Source organism: Bufo gargarizans, chromosome 2 (assembly GCF_014858855.1).
Source record: "Bufo gargarizans isolate SCDJY-AF-19 chromosome 2, ASM1485885v1, whole genome shotgun sequence".
Lineage (NCBI taxonomy): Eukaryota > Metazoa > Chordata > Amphibia > Anura > Bufonidae > Bufo > Bufo gargarizans.
Window position 1 is genome coordinate 220,626,877 of NC_058081.1, and position 14,671 is coordinate 220,641,547.

The window sequence follows — 14,671 nt, forward strand, 5'->3', positions numbered from 1 at the left end:
GTCAGTGGATGTGCACATTACTATACTGATTAAACACCAGGGGGCACCATTATAATAGAGTTAAAAAAAAAAACTCACAACTGGAGTATTTTTGTAACACTAAGTAAAAAGTAAAGGATAATTTGTTTTTCATGCTGATTTATATAAAATACCATTTAATGGTGGCACAATCCCCTTACATGAGGCGACTTATCAGGCAAATATTGGGAACAAGAGCTTCATTTTAATTTGCATCTCTGTATGGGGAAAAGTGATTGCTATTGTGATTGCTCATCCCCATAGAAAATGATTGTTTCTGGGCAATCATTGGGTGAACAGAAGCACCTTTACACATTGCAGTTATCAGGAATAAGGGTACATACGAATGCTCCTTCCCAATAATTGCCCCGATCATCGACCTTTGTAAAGGAGCCTTCATAGATCACCAGTAAAAGGCTCTTCCTCGTTACATTGATACTATGTCACCATGTCTTCAAGGTAGGACACTAACATCTTTGTTACCATTTAATCTCCACAAAGCAAAACACTTATACAGCTTTGAACTATAAACTTATATCACCATCTAGTTTCTAATTACAAAAAACAACTAGGTAAAAAAGCTGAGAAATATACCAGTGACTGGCAGAATGTCACCTCTATGGTGTGCCTGATTTGGTATTACCCCATTAAGCATCATTTATTACACTAACTGGAAACCCAATGCAAACAGGTTTGTTTAAAAGCAATATTTGCCGAACAGGTCAGTCCGCTACATTTTATCGGCAATTACTGGCTAATGTTCTACATCATATTCTTTTAAATATCGTTTGTTGATTAGCTAATTGAAATGGGCTCTGCTTTAGGTACATTACAGCCTTGTACATCACTGAATAGATTAAAATAAATTTACTGTAAAACAATGCATTAATTGAATGAAATCTGAGTTGCAGATTTATGTAAATTTAGCAGATGCAAATGCTTTTATCAGAGAATAAAGAGAACAAAGATAGCTCGCTATGAAACTGCTGCTCTATCAGCTTGCCATAGAATGCTATCACCCGACATATGGGCAGAATCTCTTTTCTGCTGTTCTTTTCTGCTCACTATCTGTGAAATGTACTTTTCTGTTGGATAGTTGTTACACATTTTTTTCAGCAATATAAAAAGCATTATATTTTTTAAGTGACATTTGTAATCTATCATTACTGCCATCTTACAAATAGTGGTCACACAGAAACACAAATGTGACAGAGAGTGGCATATCTTTCATGGAGCCAGACCATGTGAGTACTATAGGACCACGGCGGCCAAATAAACTCTTTAGTTCCTGACATGAACACAGGATTTTCATGCAGCCATCACTACGGGGAGCTCAGTCTAAAAAGGTTATTACTACTTTCATTACACTAAACTGCATGAACAGAGCTCCCCCTAGTGGTGGCTTCGGGCAGACAGTTTTATAATACACTTAGTAAAAATTTATATATAGAGCCGTATGGGGAGATTAATAAAAATGTTATTTGGTTTGTTAAAAAAAAAACTATGATCTGGTCAGAAGAAAGTGCAGTTTGTATTCCACATTGCCTGAGAGTGACTGATACATGTGTACTGGGAAACTGGTATGGCACAGGGGGGCCCATACTAAATTTTGCTATGGGGCCCTGTGAAATCTATGTACACCCTGGTGGCAGACTTCATCTTTTTATCTAACAACAAGGATTTAAAAACAATATTTTTTTTTCTTAAAGATTGTAAGTATTTAACTTTTCAAATCTAAAAAACTAAGACATGGACATTAGTTGTGTGATCTCATCCAGAGTTTAGAGACATCACTGTGTCTTAAGTGCTACATCTGCTAATTTTAGGATAAACAAACTAATATTCTTCTGCTTCAAAAGACCATGGTCAAAAGAGCAGGCAAAACTGTGAAAAAAGTATTCTGCAATAACTGAACACGTATACAGATAAATAAAAAGAAAAAAGTAGGTTTAGTTTTGGAATATATTGAGAATGATCAATGTGAAATCTCAGCGCAGATTTCACTTTGTCAGTAAACCATTCTTCTTCCCTCATGGGTGTTAGGGTGGGTTCATATCACGTTTTATGCCTCCATTTGACGTATACGTTACAAAAAAAAAAAAGGATACAAAAACACAGCTCAGTACATTCTTGTATCCTGCACAGTCCAGTAAAAAAAAGTATACTTTTTTTTTTACAATGGAACTGTGTGGTGAAGGGATACCACTGCATGGCATCAGTCTGAGGCATCCGTTTATCGTATATTTTAGGTATACATTAACCCTTCATAAAAACCACCCTGTTCCGCAAGAAGACCTCGACCAATAGTTTGCTACGATGGGACAGTTTCCATCCCAAGCCTTTGAAAAGGGGTATCCCCAAAGGACAGTTTTTGAGGATTCGGAGAAACTGTTCTGATCCAGCAAATTTTACACATGAGGCATCAAAACTGTTTCATCGTTTTAAACAAAGGGGATACCCAAATCCATGCTTATATGAAGCATGGAATTGGGCAAACTCGAGAGACCACTCCTCCCTATTACAAGCACAGGTTAAGAGAACAAGTCCTCAAGATCCCATCAGGATTATTGGTATATTTGACTCAACAACAAGTTTGAGACATCTTGAGTCACTATTGGTCACTCATCAAGACGTACCCTGACCTAACGGCTGTATTACCCGAGAATCCAGCTATTACGTTTAGACGTGGCCGCAGTGTAGGGGATACACTGGTTCATAGTCATCTAGACCCTCCAGATACTAGCACATGGTTATCCAATAGACAAGTGGGCACTTTTAAATGCGGCAAATACAAGGCCTGCACATTTATATCCTCAGGGAAAACCTTTACAAATAGTTCAGAGGATAAGTAATTAGATACCCGCAGCTTTGCAAACTGCAACACTACTGGGGTTACAGTTGCAAGAAAAAGTATGTGAACCCCTTGGAATGATATGGATTTCTGCACAGATTGGTCATAAAATGTGATCTGATCTTCATCTAAGTCACAGCAATAGACAATCACAGTCTTCTTAAATTAATAACACACACAGAATTAAATGTTACCATGTTTTTATTGAACACACCATGTAAACATTCACAGTGCAGGTGTAAAAAGTATGTGAACCCTTGGATTTAATAACTGGTTGAACGTCCTTTGGCAGCAATAGCTTCAACCAAACGTTTCCTGTAGTTGCAGATCAGACGTGCACAACGGTCAAGAGTAATTCTTGACCATTCCTCTTTACAGAACTGTTTCAGTTCAGCAATATTCTTGGGATGTCTGGTGTGAATCACTTTCTTGAGGTCATGCCACAGCATCTCAATCGGGTTGAAGTCAGGACTATGACTGGGCCACTCCAGAAGGTGTATTTTCTTCTGTTTAAGCCATTCTGTTGTTTATTTACTTCTATGCTTTGGGTCGTTGTCCTGTTGCAACACCCATCTTCTGTTGAGCTTCAGCTGGTGGACAGATGGCCTTAAGTTCTCCTGCAAAATGTATTGATAAACTTGGGAATTCATTTTTCCTTCGATGATAGCAATCCGTCCAGGCCCTGACGCAGCAAAGCAGCCCCAAACCATGATGCCCTCCACCATACTTCACAGTTGGGATGAGGTTTTGATGTTGGTGTGTTGTGCCTCTTTTTCTCCACACATAGTGTTGTGTGTTTCGTCCAAACAACTCAACTTTGGTTTCATCTGTCCACAGAATATTTTGCCAGTACTGCTGTGGAACATCCAGGTGCTCTTGTGCAAACTGTAAACATGCAGCAATGTTTTTTTGGACAGCAGTGGCTTCCTCTGTTGTATCCTCCCATGAAATCCATTCTTGCTTAGTGTTTTACGTATAGTAGATTCGCTAACAGGGATGTTAGCATATGCCAGAGACTTTTGTAGGTCTTTAGCTGACACTCTAGGATTCTTCTTCACCTCATTGAGCAGTCTGCGCTGTGCTCTTGCAGTCATCTTTACAGGATGGCCACTCCTAGGGAGAGTAGCAGCAGTGCTGAACTTTCTCCATTTATAGACAATTTGTCTTACCGTGGACTGATGAACAGCAAGGCTTTTGGAGATACTTTTAGAACCCTTTCCAGCTTTATGCAAGTCAACAATTCTTAATTGTAGGTCTTCTGAGAGCTCTTATGTGCGAGGCATCATTCACATCAGGCAATGCTTCTTGGGAAAAGCAAACCCAGAACTGGTGTGTGTTTTTTATAGGCCAGGGCAGCTGTAACCAACACCTCCAATCTCATCTCATTGATTGGACTCCAGTTGACTGACACCCCACTCCAATTAACTCTTAGAGATTTCATTAGTCTAGGGGTTGACATACTTTTTCCACCTGCACTGTGAATGTTTACATGGTGTGTTCAATAAAAACATGGAAACATTTAATTATTTGTGTGTTATTAGGTTAAGCAGACTGTGATTGTCTATTGTTGTGACTTAGATGAAGATTAGATCACATTTTATGACCAATTTGTGCAGAAATCCATATCATTCCAAAGGGTTCACATACTTTTTCATGCAACTGTACCTAGAACATAATTTCTATATAGTGCATTTGTATTGTGCAGCATTTGTGTACGGTTCTGCTGAGATACCGTAGCTATACAGAGGGACAAACAACATTGGAACAACGAATTGCAACTGGTGTAATATACCAGTTGCCCCCCAAAAATCTGATTGAGGCAGGGGTGCGATATACCTATAATACAATTTCTATATAGTGCATTTGTATTGTGCAGCATTTGTGTGTGGTTCTGTTGAGATACCGTAGCTATACAGAGGGACAAACGACATTGGAACAACTAATTTCAACTGGTGTGATATACATACCAGTTGCCCCCAAGAAAATCTGATTGAGGCAGGATATATTATATTACCTAGAATATAATTTCTATATAGTGAATTTGTAGTGTGCAGCATTTGTGTGCGGTTCTGCTTAGATACTGCTCTTTTATGGGGACTTTGTCACAGGGTCATTTTGAAAATGACAGGCAGTGGAAGAGGCAGGCCATTCCGTAGCGGTGGTAGGGGTCAGGCAGGTGCACCAGGCCCGGTGCCTGAGTGGGAAGTTGTAGAAGGTTTGTGCGATTACTTCAAAGGACGCACCAGAGTTGGTTGAATGGCTCACCCAGCCTTCTGCTTCTGCACCCTCTTCATCCTCTGTATCAGCACCCTCCTCATTCTCTGCTGTGGGCACCCCCAAAGACACCACCACCACCACCATAGCCCCTCCACTCGATCAATTCCCAGACCTTACCGATGCTCAGCCATTCTTGCCATCGGATGAGGAAGAGGAGGTAGCAACGGCCGCCACCCAGCGGTATGACAACAGTACTCAGATCAGCCCAAGGAGGGTGGTCCCTACTGTTGCTGCCTACTCCGAGATCTCTAATGTCAGTGGTGGTGAAGGTGACGATGATGACGTGTCGATGGACGTCATGTGGGTGCCCACAAGAGAGGAAGAGGAGGAAAGTTCAGAGGGAGAGAAGGAAATCAGATAGGGAGGAGAAGGAGGCGAAGCAGGCAGAACTCGCAGTGCACAGGAGGCAAAAAGCAAACTTCAAATGTATCTGGAGTGAGCCATCCACCATGCATAGTCACATCTTGCGCTCCCAGGACGCTGGCACATGGCTCTGCAGTATTGGCTTTTTTAAACTTGTCAGCTGCTGATAATAGTGTTGCTATCTGCAGCCTGTGCTGTCAATGCATAAGTCACGGTAAGCCCAACAGTCACCTAGGGACGACGACCGCCTTTAGTAGGCACCTGGCCTCCCATGACCGAACCCAGTGGGAACAACGCCGTCAGAACCCACAAAACCACACTCCCTGCGCTTCACGTCCTGCCTTTTCTCCTTCTCCTCTCTCTTCCCATTTGTCCTCCACTTCACCTTCAATCGTGCCGTCGTCATGTTCATCTGGCACAAGGTAGGCCTCCGTGGCCCTAATGTTCGGATATCCTCATGCCCAACGGCTGACCGCTGGCTTGTTGGAACTGCTAACCCGTTATCTACTGATATATAAATTGGTGGACTCTCAGGCCTTTAGAAAATGTTGTGGCCATTGGCACACCACAATGCAAGGTCGGAAGGAAATATTTCTCCAAGAAGGGCATCCCAGAGCTATATGGCCACATTCAGCGGCAAGTGAATGTATCTTTGGCACACAGTGTCAGTGCCAAGATACATCTGACCACAGACACGTGGTCTAGAAAACACGGGCAGGAAAGGTACATAACTTTTACTGCCCACTGGGTGAATCCGGCCGTCAAGCATGTAACCCGCGGCACCCGTGTGGATTTGGTGTTACCACCACGGATTGCATGCAGGCCTGCCTCTTCTTCTCCTCCTCCTCCCCCTCCATCCTCCGTCTCCTCCTTGGCTGACTTTTTCCACTGCTACCGCCTCTTCTGCTGCACCCCCCAAGCTCCTCAGAACCTATTTGACGTGACATCAGTCCTGCACTGCTTTCAGCTCTGCGGTCACAGGCCGATCAGTGGCTAACCCCGCTCAATTTGTCAGTTGGTAAAGTGGTGTGCGACAATGATGCCAATCTGCTGAGCGCTAAAACAGGGCAAAATGACACACGTGCCGTGCATGGCACACCTCCAAAACTTAGTCATGCAGCGATTCGTTGGCAAATACCCTAGAGTCCAGGATGTCTTGCAGCAGGCCAGGAAAATCTCTGGCCAAATTAGAAGATCTTACACAGCTACTGCTCCCCTTGTTGAGCGGCGACACAATTTGCCCGTCAGACATCTGATTTGGGACTGCCCGATGCGCTGGAACTCCACCTTGTATATGCTTGATAGTCTTTTCCAGCAGAAACGTTCCGTTAACGACTACCTGTACAAACTCTGCGACATAACAGGTTCTAGGAGCTTGTTTTTTTTTTTGCGCCAGTGGCTGCTCATGCGACGCATGCAGACGTCTGTTGCCATTTGGTGAGATCACTAAACTGGTCAGTCGCAGCCAGGGCACCATCAGTGACATCGTACCTTACGCCTTCTTTCTGGTGCGTGCATTGCGTTGTGTCATTGATCAAGCTGACGACGAGCAGGAGCAGGAAGATGAGAAAGTCGCAATGCTGAATGAATTCCCAGGGGGGCAACTCCATCTGAGACAAGTCAGCAGGAGTCTGAAGAGGAGTCAGAGGAGGATGGTGCCTAGGGGGAGGAGGAGGGACAAGAAGAGCAGGCTCTTCTGGGATCCCTGGTGTTGTCCGTGGATGGGAGAAGGAGACCGAGGATGGAATTCTCCTGGGCGATGAGCAGGAGCCAGGCCGCTCCACCACTTCCAATTTAGTGCAAATGGGGGCCTTCATGCTCCAGTGTTTGAAGAGGGACCCCTGTAAAAAAAGCATAAAGGGAAAGGACCAGTACTGGGTGGCAACATACTTAGACCCCCGGTACAAACACAAAGTGGCAGACATGTTACCAGCATCACAGAGGGATGTCAGAATGCAGCATTTCGAGGCCTTGCTGGGAGAGATGCTGCATTCTGCTGTTGCGGGCGCTGGCAGAGGAATTTCCACCCACAGAGAAACAGTTCCGAGTACCAATCCTACAGTGCATGCAAGAAGAGGGCGGTTTGAAGATGTGTTGGTCACTTCAGATTTGAGATCATTCTTGAGGCTAAACCCATTGACAGCCTCCCTCCAGATCCAGCCTCAGGGAATGCATAGACCGACAGATCTCCAACTACATCGGGTCAACGGCCAATGTGGGCGCTCTAAGAAGCGACGAACCCATGGACTACTGGGTGTGCAGGCTTGACCTGTGGCCAGAGCTGGAAGAATTTGCCATGGAACTCTTGGCTTGCCCCTCGTCGAGTGTCCTGTCCGAAAGGACGTTCAGCGCAGCAGGGGGGATCGTGACCGATAAGCGCACTCGCCTAGCTCACGACAGTGTGGACTACATCACATTTCTAAAAAATAATGAGGCATGGATCTCGGAGGAATTCAACACCTGTAACGACCATGTTTAATTAAATTTATTCATGACAGCCCACAAATATCCGCCACCACCCAGAACAAATAATGGTCCCTGTCTTAGGTAAATACAGCGGCGTAAAAGGCCTTTTCTGTCCGGTGAATGCCTAATGTTTGGGACCTCGGAGGAATTCAACACCTGTGCCGACCACGTGTTATCGAATTTCAACTATTGTCATTTGGGGTTTTTTCAAGAGGGGGGATTTCGTTAGCAATGTTTTTAATCCAATTTTATATTTTTTGTTCTTTTAACCCCTTAAGGACCAGGCTCATTTTCACCTTAAGGACCAGGCCATTTTTTGCAAATCTGACCAGTGTCACTTTAAGTGCTCATAACTTTAAAACGCTTCGACTTACCCAGGCCGTTCTGAGATTGTTTTTTCGTCACATATTGTACTTCATGACACTGCTAAAATTGGGTCAAAAAAGTTAATTTTTTTGCATAAAAAAATACATTTTTTACCAAAAATTTTGAAAAATTAGCAAATTTCAAAGTTTCAGTTTCTCTACTTCTGTAATACATAGTAATACCCCCAAAAATTGTGATGACTTTACATTCCCCATATGTCTACTTCATGTTTGTAGCATTTTGGGAATGATATTTTATTTTTTGGGGATGTTACAAGGCTTAGAAGTTTAGAAGCAAATTCTGAAATTTTTGAGAAATCTTCAAAATCCCACTTTTTATGGACCAGTTCAGGTTTGCAGTCATATTGTGAGGCTTAGATAATAGAAACCTCCCAAAAATGACCCCATTCTAGAAACTACACCCCTCAAGGTATTCAAAACTGTTTTTTCAAACTTCATTAACCCTTTAGGTCTTCCACAAGAGTTGATGGCAGATGGAGAAACAATTTTGAAATTTCTATTTTTTGGAAAATTTTCCAATATAATCAATTTTTTCCAGGAGTAAAACAAGGGTTAACTGCCAAACAACACTCAAAATGGGTTGCCCTGATTCTGTAGTTTGCAGAAACACCCCATATGTGGTTGTAAACTACTGTTTGGCCGAACGGTAGCACATAGAAGGAGGGGAACACCATATGGGTTTTGGAAGGCAGATTTTGCAGGACTGGTTTTGTTTATACCATGTCCCATTTGAAGCCCCCTGTTGCACCCCTAGAATAGAAATTTCAAAAAAGTGACTCCATCTAAGAAAGTACACCCCTCAAGGTATTCAAAACTGGGTTTACAAACTTTGTTAACCCTTTAGGTGTTCCACAAGAGTTAATGGCAGATGGAGAAACAATTTTGAAATTTCTATTTTTTGGAAAATTTTCCAATATAATCAATTTTTTCCAGGAGTAAAACAAGGGTTAACTGCCAAACAACACTCAAAATGGGTTGCCCTGATTCTGTAGTTTACAGAAACACCCCATATGTGGTCGTAAACTACTATTTGGCCGAACGGGAGCACATAGAAGGAGGGGAACACCATATGGGTTTTGGAAGGCAGATTTTGCTGGACTGGTTTTGTTTATACCATGTCCCATTTGAAGCCCCCTGTTGCACCCCTAGAATAGAAATTTCAAAAAAGTGACTCCATCTAAGAAAGTACACCCCTCAAGGTATTCAAAACTGGGTTTACAAACTTTGTTAACCCTTTAGGTGTTCCACAAGAGTTAATGGCAGATGGAGAAACAATTTTGAAATTTCTATTTTTTGGAAAATTTTCCAATATAATCAATTTTTTCCAGGAGTAAAACAAGGGTTAACTGCCAAACAACACTCAAAATGGGTTGCCCTGATTCTGTAGTTTGCAAAAACACCCCATATGTGGTCGTAAACTACTGTTTGGCCGAACGGTAGCACATAGAAGGAGGGGAACACCATATGGGTTTTGGAAGGCAGATTTTGCAGGACTGGTTTTGTTTATACCATGTCCCATTTGAAGCCCCCTGTTGCACCCCTAGAATAGAAATTTCAAAAAAGTGACTCCATCTAAGAAAGTACACCCCTCAAGGTATTCAAAACTGGGTTTACAAACTTTGTTAACCCTTTAGGTGTTCCACAAGAGTTAATGGCAGATGGAGAAACAATTTGAAATTTCTATTTTTTGGAAAATTTTCCAATATAATCAATTTTTTCCAGGAGTAAAACAAGGGTTAACTGCCAAACAACACTCAAAATGGGTTGCCCTGATTCTGTAGTTTGCAAAAACACCCCATATGTGGTCGTAAACTACTGTTTGGCCGAACGGTAGCACATAGAAGGAGGGGAACACCATATGGGTTTTGGAAGGCAGATTTTGCAGGACTGGTTTTGTTTATACCATGTCCCATTTGAAGCCCCCTGTTGCACCCCTAGAATAGAAATTTCAAAAAAGTGACTCCATCTAAGAAAGTACACCCCTCAAGGTATTCAAAACTGGGTTTACAAACTTTGTTAACCCTTTAGGTGTTCCACAAGAGTTAATGGCAGATGGAGAAACAATTTTGAAATTTCTATTTTTTGGAAAATTTTCCAATATAATCAATTTTTTCCAGGAGTAAAACAAGGGTTAACTGCCAAACAACACTCAAAATGGGTTGCCCTGATTCTGTAGTTTGCAAAAACACCCCATATGTGGTCGTAAACTACTGTTTGGCCGAACGGTAGCACATAGAAGGAGGGGAACACCATATGGGTTTTGGAAGGCAGATTTTGCAGGACTGGTTTTGTTTATACCATGTCCCATTTGAAGCCCCCTGTTGCACCCCTAGAATAGAAATTTCAAAAAAGTGACTCCATCTAAGAAAGTACACCCCTCAAGGTATTCAAAACTGGGTTTACAAACTTTGTTAACCCTTTAGGTGTTCCACAAGAGTTAATGGCAGATGGAGAAACAATTTAGAAATTTCTATTTTTTGGAAAATTTTCCAATATAATCAGTTTTTTCCAGGAGTAAAACAAGGGTTAACTGCCAAACAAAACTCAAAATGGGTTGCCCTGATTCTGTAGTTTGCAAAAACACCCCAAATGTGGTCGTAAACTACTGTTTGGCTAAACGGCAGGACATAGAAGAAGGGGAACGCCATACGGTTTTTGGAAGGCAGATTTTGCTGGACTGGTTTATTTACACCATGTACCCTTTCAAGCCCCCTGATGCACCCCTAGAGTAGAAACTCCATAAAAGTGACCCCATCTAGGAAACTACGGGATAAGGTGGTTGTTGTTTTGGGACAATTTTTGGGGTAAATTAGATTTTTGGTTGCTCTATATTACTCTTTTTTGAGGCAATGTAACAAAAAAATTTAATTCTAAAATTGTTTCTACATTCGCTATTTAGTTTTGTGGAACACCTAAAGGGTTAACATAGTTTGTAAAGTAATTTTTGAATACCTTGAGGGGTGTAGTTTCTTAGATGGGGTCACTTTTTTGGAGTTTCTAGTCTAGGCTACATCAGGGGGGGCTTCTAATGGGACATGGTGTAAAAAAAAAAAACTGTCCATCAAAATCTGCCTTCCAGAAACCGTATGGAGTTCCCTTCGTTCTATGCCCTGCCGTGCGGCTATATAGCCATTTACGACCACATATGGGGTGTTTCTGCAAACTACATAATTGGGGCAATAAATGTTTAGTTTTGTTTGGCTGTTAACCCTTGCTTTATTACCGACAAAATGGATTTAAATTTAAATTTTGCCCAAAAATAGGTGTTTTGGCACCGTTTTTATTTTATATTTTTAACACCGTTCATCCGAGGCGTTTGGTAAAAAGTTATTTTTATAGCGACGACTTTTACGCACGCGACGATGCCCAATATGTATGGCTCTCAGACTTTGGAGACACTAAGCAGGCATCCTAAAACTGCGGCCCTCCAGATGTTGTAAAACTACAATTCCCACCATGCCCTGATGATGGCTGTAGGTTGTCTGGGCATGCTGGGAGTTATAGTTTTACAACATCTGGAGGGCCGCAGTTTGAGGATGCCTGCACTAAAACTAATATTTTTTGGGGAAAGAAAAATTGTTTTCGTGTCTCCAAAGTCTGAGAGCCATAGTGTTTTATGTTCTCTAGTGAACTGTTGGGGATTATAAAAATTTAGTACTCCATGGAAGTGTGATACTCCCTGAAGCAATCGATAATGCAGAGGCCCGGATGATCGGGGCACGTGTCACATTGAGTTGTGGTGTCCTTCCGTATCCCCCTCTTGTGACACACTCTGCACTTTTTTTGGGTTCGTCCCTTCTTTCCAGTATGGGGGACCACACCTGGAAAGTGTTGGCCAGGGACGATCCGGGCGCCTCCAGTTCCCGAGGTACTCCGGCCTGCTCTTTCCCGGTCCGAAAAGATCAGGTCTTTGAGGACTGCCTCATAGAATTGGAGGAATGTCCCTGTGCTGCCAGCGCTTCGGGATAGTACAAAAGAGTTGTACATGGCAACCTGCACCATGTAGACCGCAACTTTTTTGTACCATGCCCGGGTTTTGCGCATGGCGTTATATGGCGTGAGGACTTGATCAGAGAGATCAACTCCTCCCATATACCGATTGTAGTCGACGATACAATCGGGCTTGAGGACCGTTGCCGCGGTACCTCGCACAGGGACTGGGGTGGTGCTGTTACCGTGGATTGTGGACAGCATAAGGACATCCCTCTTGTCCTTATACCTGACCAGCAACAGGTTTCCACTGGTAAGTGCACGGGTCTCACCCCTGGGGATAGGTACCTGGAGGGGGTAGGCAGGGAGGCCGCGTTGATTTTTCCGCACGGTCCCACAAGCGAACGTGGATCTGGCGGCAAGGGACCTGAACAAGGGAATGCTGGTATAAAAGTTGTCCACGTACAAGTGGTAACCCTTATCCAGCAGTGGGTACATAAGGTCCCACACGAGTTTCCCGGTAACACCCAGAGTGGGGGGACATTCTGGTGGTTGAATCCGGGAATCTCGCCCCTCGTACACACGAAATTTGTAAGTGTACCCTGAGGTACTCTCACAAATTTTGTATAGCTTCACGCCATACCTCGCCCGCTTTGTGGGAATGTATTGGCGGAAACTGAGTCTCCCCTTGAACGCAACGAGAGACTCATCAACCGCGACCTCCCTTCCAGGTACGTAGGCCTGCTGAAATGTGGCCCCAAAGTGATCGATGACCGGCCGTATCTTGTACAGCCGGTCATAGGCAGGATCACCTCGGGGTGGACATGCTGCATTATCGGAATAATGCAGACATTTCCGGATGGTGGTGGGGGGGATGCGGGGGGGGCAAGTGGCAGGGGGGGTCTGGGGTCTGAAAGTTGAAAAAAAAAAGTTTGGAATAAATGTGCTTTTTTTTTTTTTTTTTTCTAACTTTTCCCTTCTATCCCTGCCTAAAGGTGCCTCTCCCTCACTGACCCTAACCTACCTGGGTGGCGATGGGTGCAGGAGGGTGATGGATGCCGATTTAGGGGGACACAGGAGCTGGTGCTGGACGATGCTGCACGGTCAGGGTGCTGGACAGGAAGAGGAGGGGAGAGAGGAGCGCAGGAAGTTTGAATCTCGCGCCTCTCTCCCCTGCACCAATCAGCACCCTGGACAGCGGCGTTCAGCACCAGGGCCAGCTCCGCCTCTGCAAATCCTCGGACTGCGATTGGTGGTGTAAAATTACGCCACCGATCGCAGTCTTTTTCCGGTTCATCGGGTCACAGGACACCCGAATGGACCGGAAACGCAGAAAACCGCAGGTCTGAATTGACCTGCGGTTTTCTGCGATCGCCGATACGGGGGGGTCCAATGACCCCCCCCTGCGTTGTTACGGGATGCCGGCTGAATGATTTCAGCCGAAATCCCGTTTCGATTAACCCCCGCGGCGCCGGAATTCAGATTTTAAGTCAGGACGTACCGGTACGTCCTTGGTCCTTAAGGACTCGGGAAATAGGGCGTACCGGTACGTCCTCGGTCCTTAAGGGGTTAAACATATGTATTTGACATCTATTTGTACTGGCCTGCAGTAAAATTGATATCTAACGACCGTCTAAGATACCTCCAGCCACATAAATACTTGTTCTTTTCTGTCAGGTGAATGTCTAATGTTTGTGGCCTGTACTACACTGGCCTGCAGTAAAATTGATATTGAATGGCCGTCTAATATACCTCCAGTCACATAATCACTTGATCATTTATGTACAGTGAATGCATCATTTTTGAGACATGTAACCTAACTGGCAAACAGTGAAATTGTTATACAATGACCGCCAAATTTACCTCCAGCCACATTATCAATTGTGCTTTTCTGTATGGTGAATCAATAATTTTTGGGGCCTGTACTCCACTGGCCTGCTGTAAAAATCATATCCATTGACCGTCTAATATACCTCCGGCCACATAATCACTTGATCATTTATGTACGTTGAATGCATAATCTTTGGGGCCTGTAATCTAACTGGCAAACAGTAAAATTGTTATATGGTGACCACCTAATGTACCTCCAGTCACATTATCAATTTTTCTTTTATGTCCAGTGAATGCCTAATTTTTGGGGCCTGTAATCTAACTGGCCAACAGTAAAATTGTTATACGGTGACCGCCTAATTTCCCCCCAGCCACATTATCAATAGCGCTTTTCTCTACAGTGATTGAATAATTTTTGGGGCCTGTAGTCCACTAGCCTGCAGTAAAATTGATATCCATTGACCGACTAATATACCTCCGGCCACGTAATAATTTGATTATTTATGTACGTTGAATGCATACTTTTGGGGGCCTGTAATCTAACTGGCCA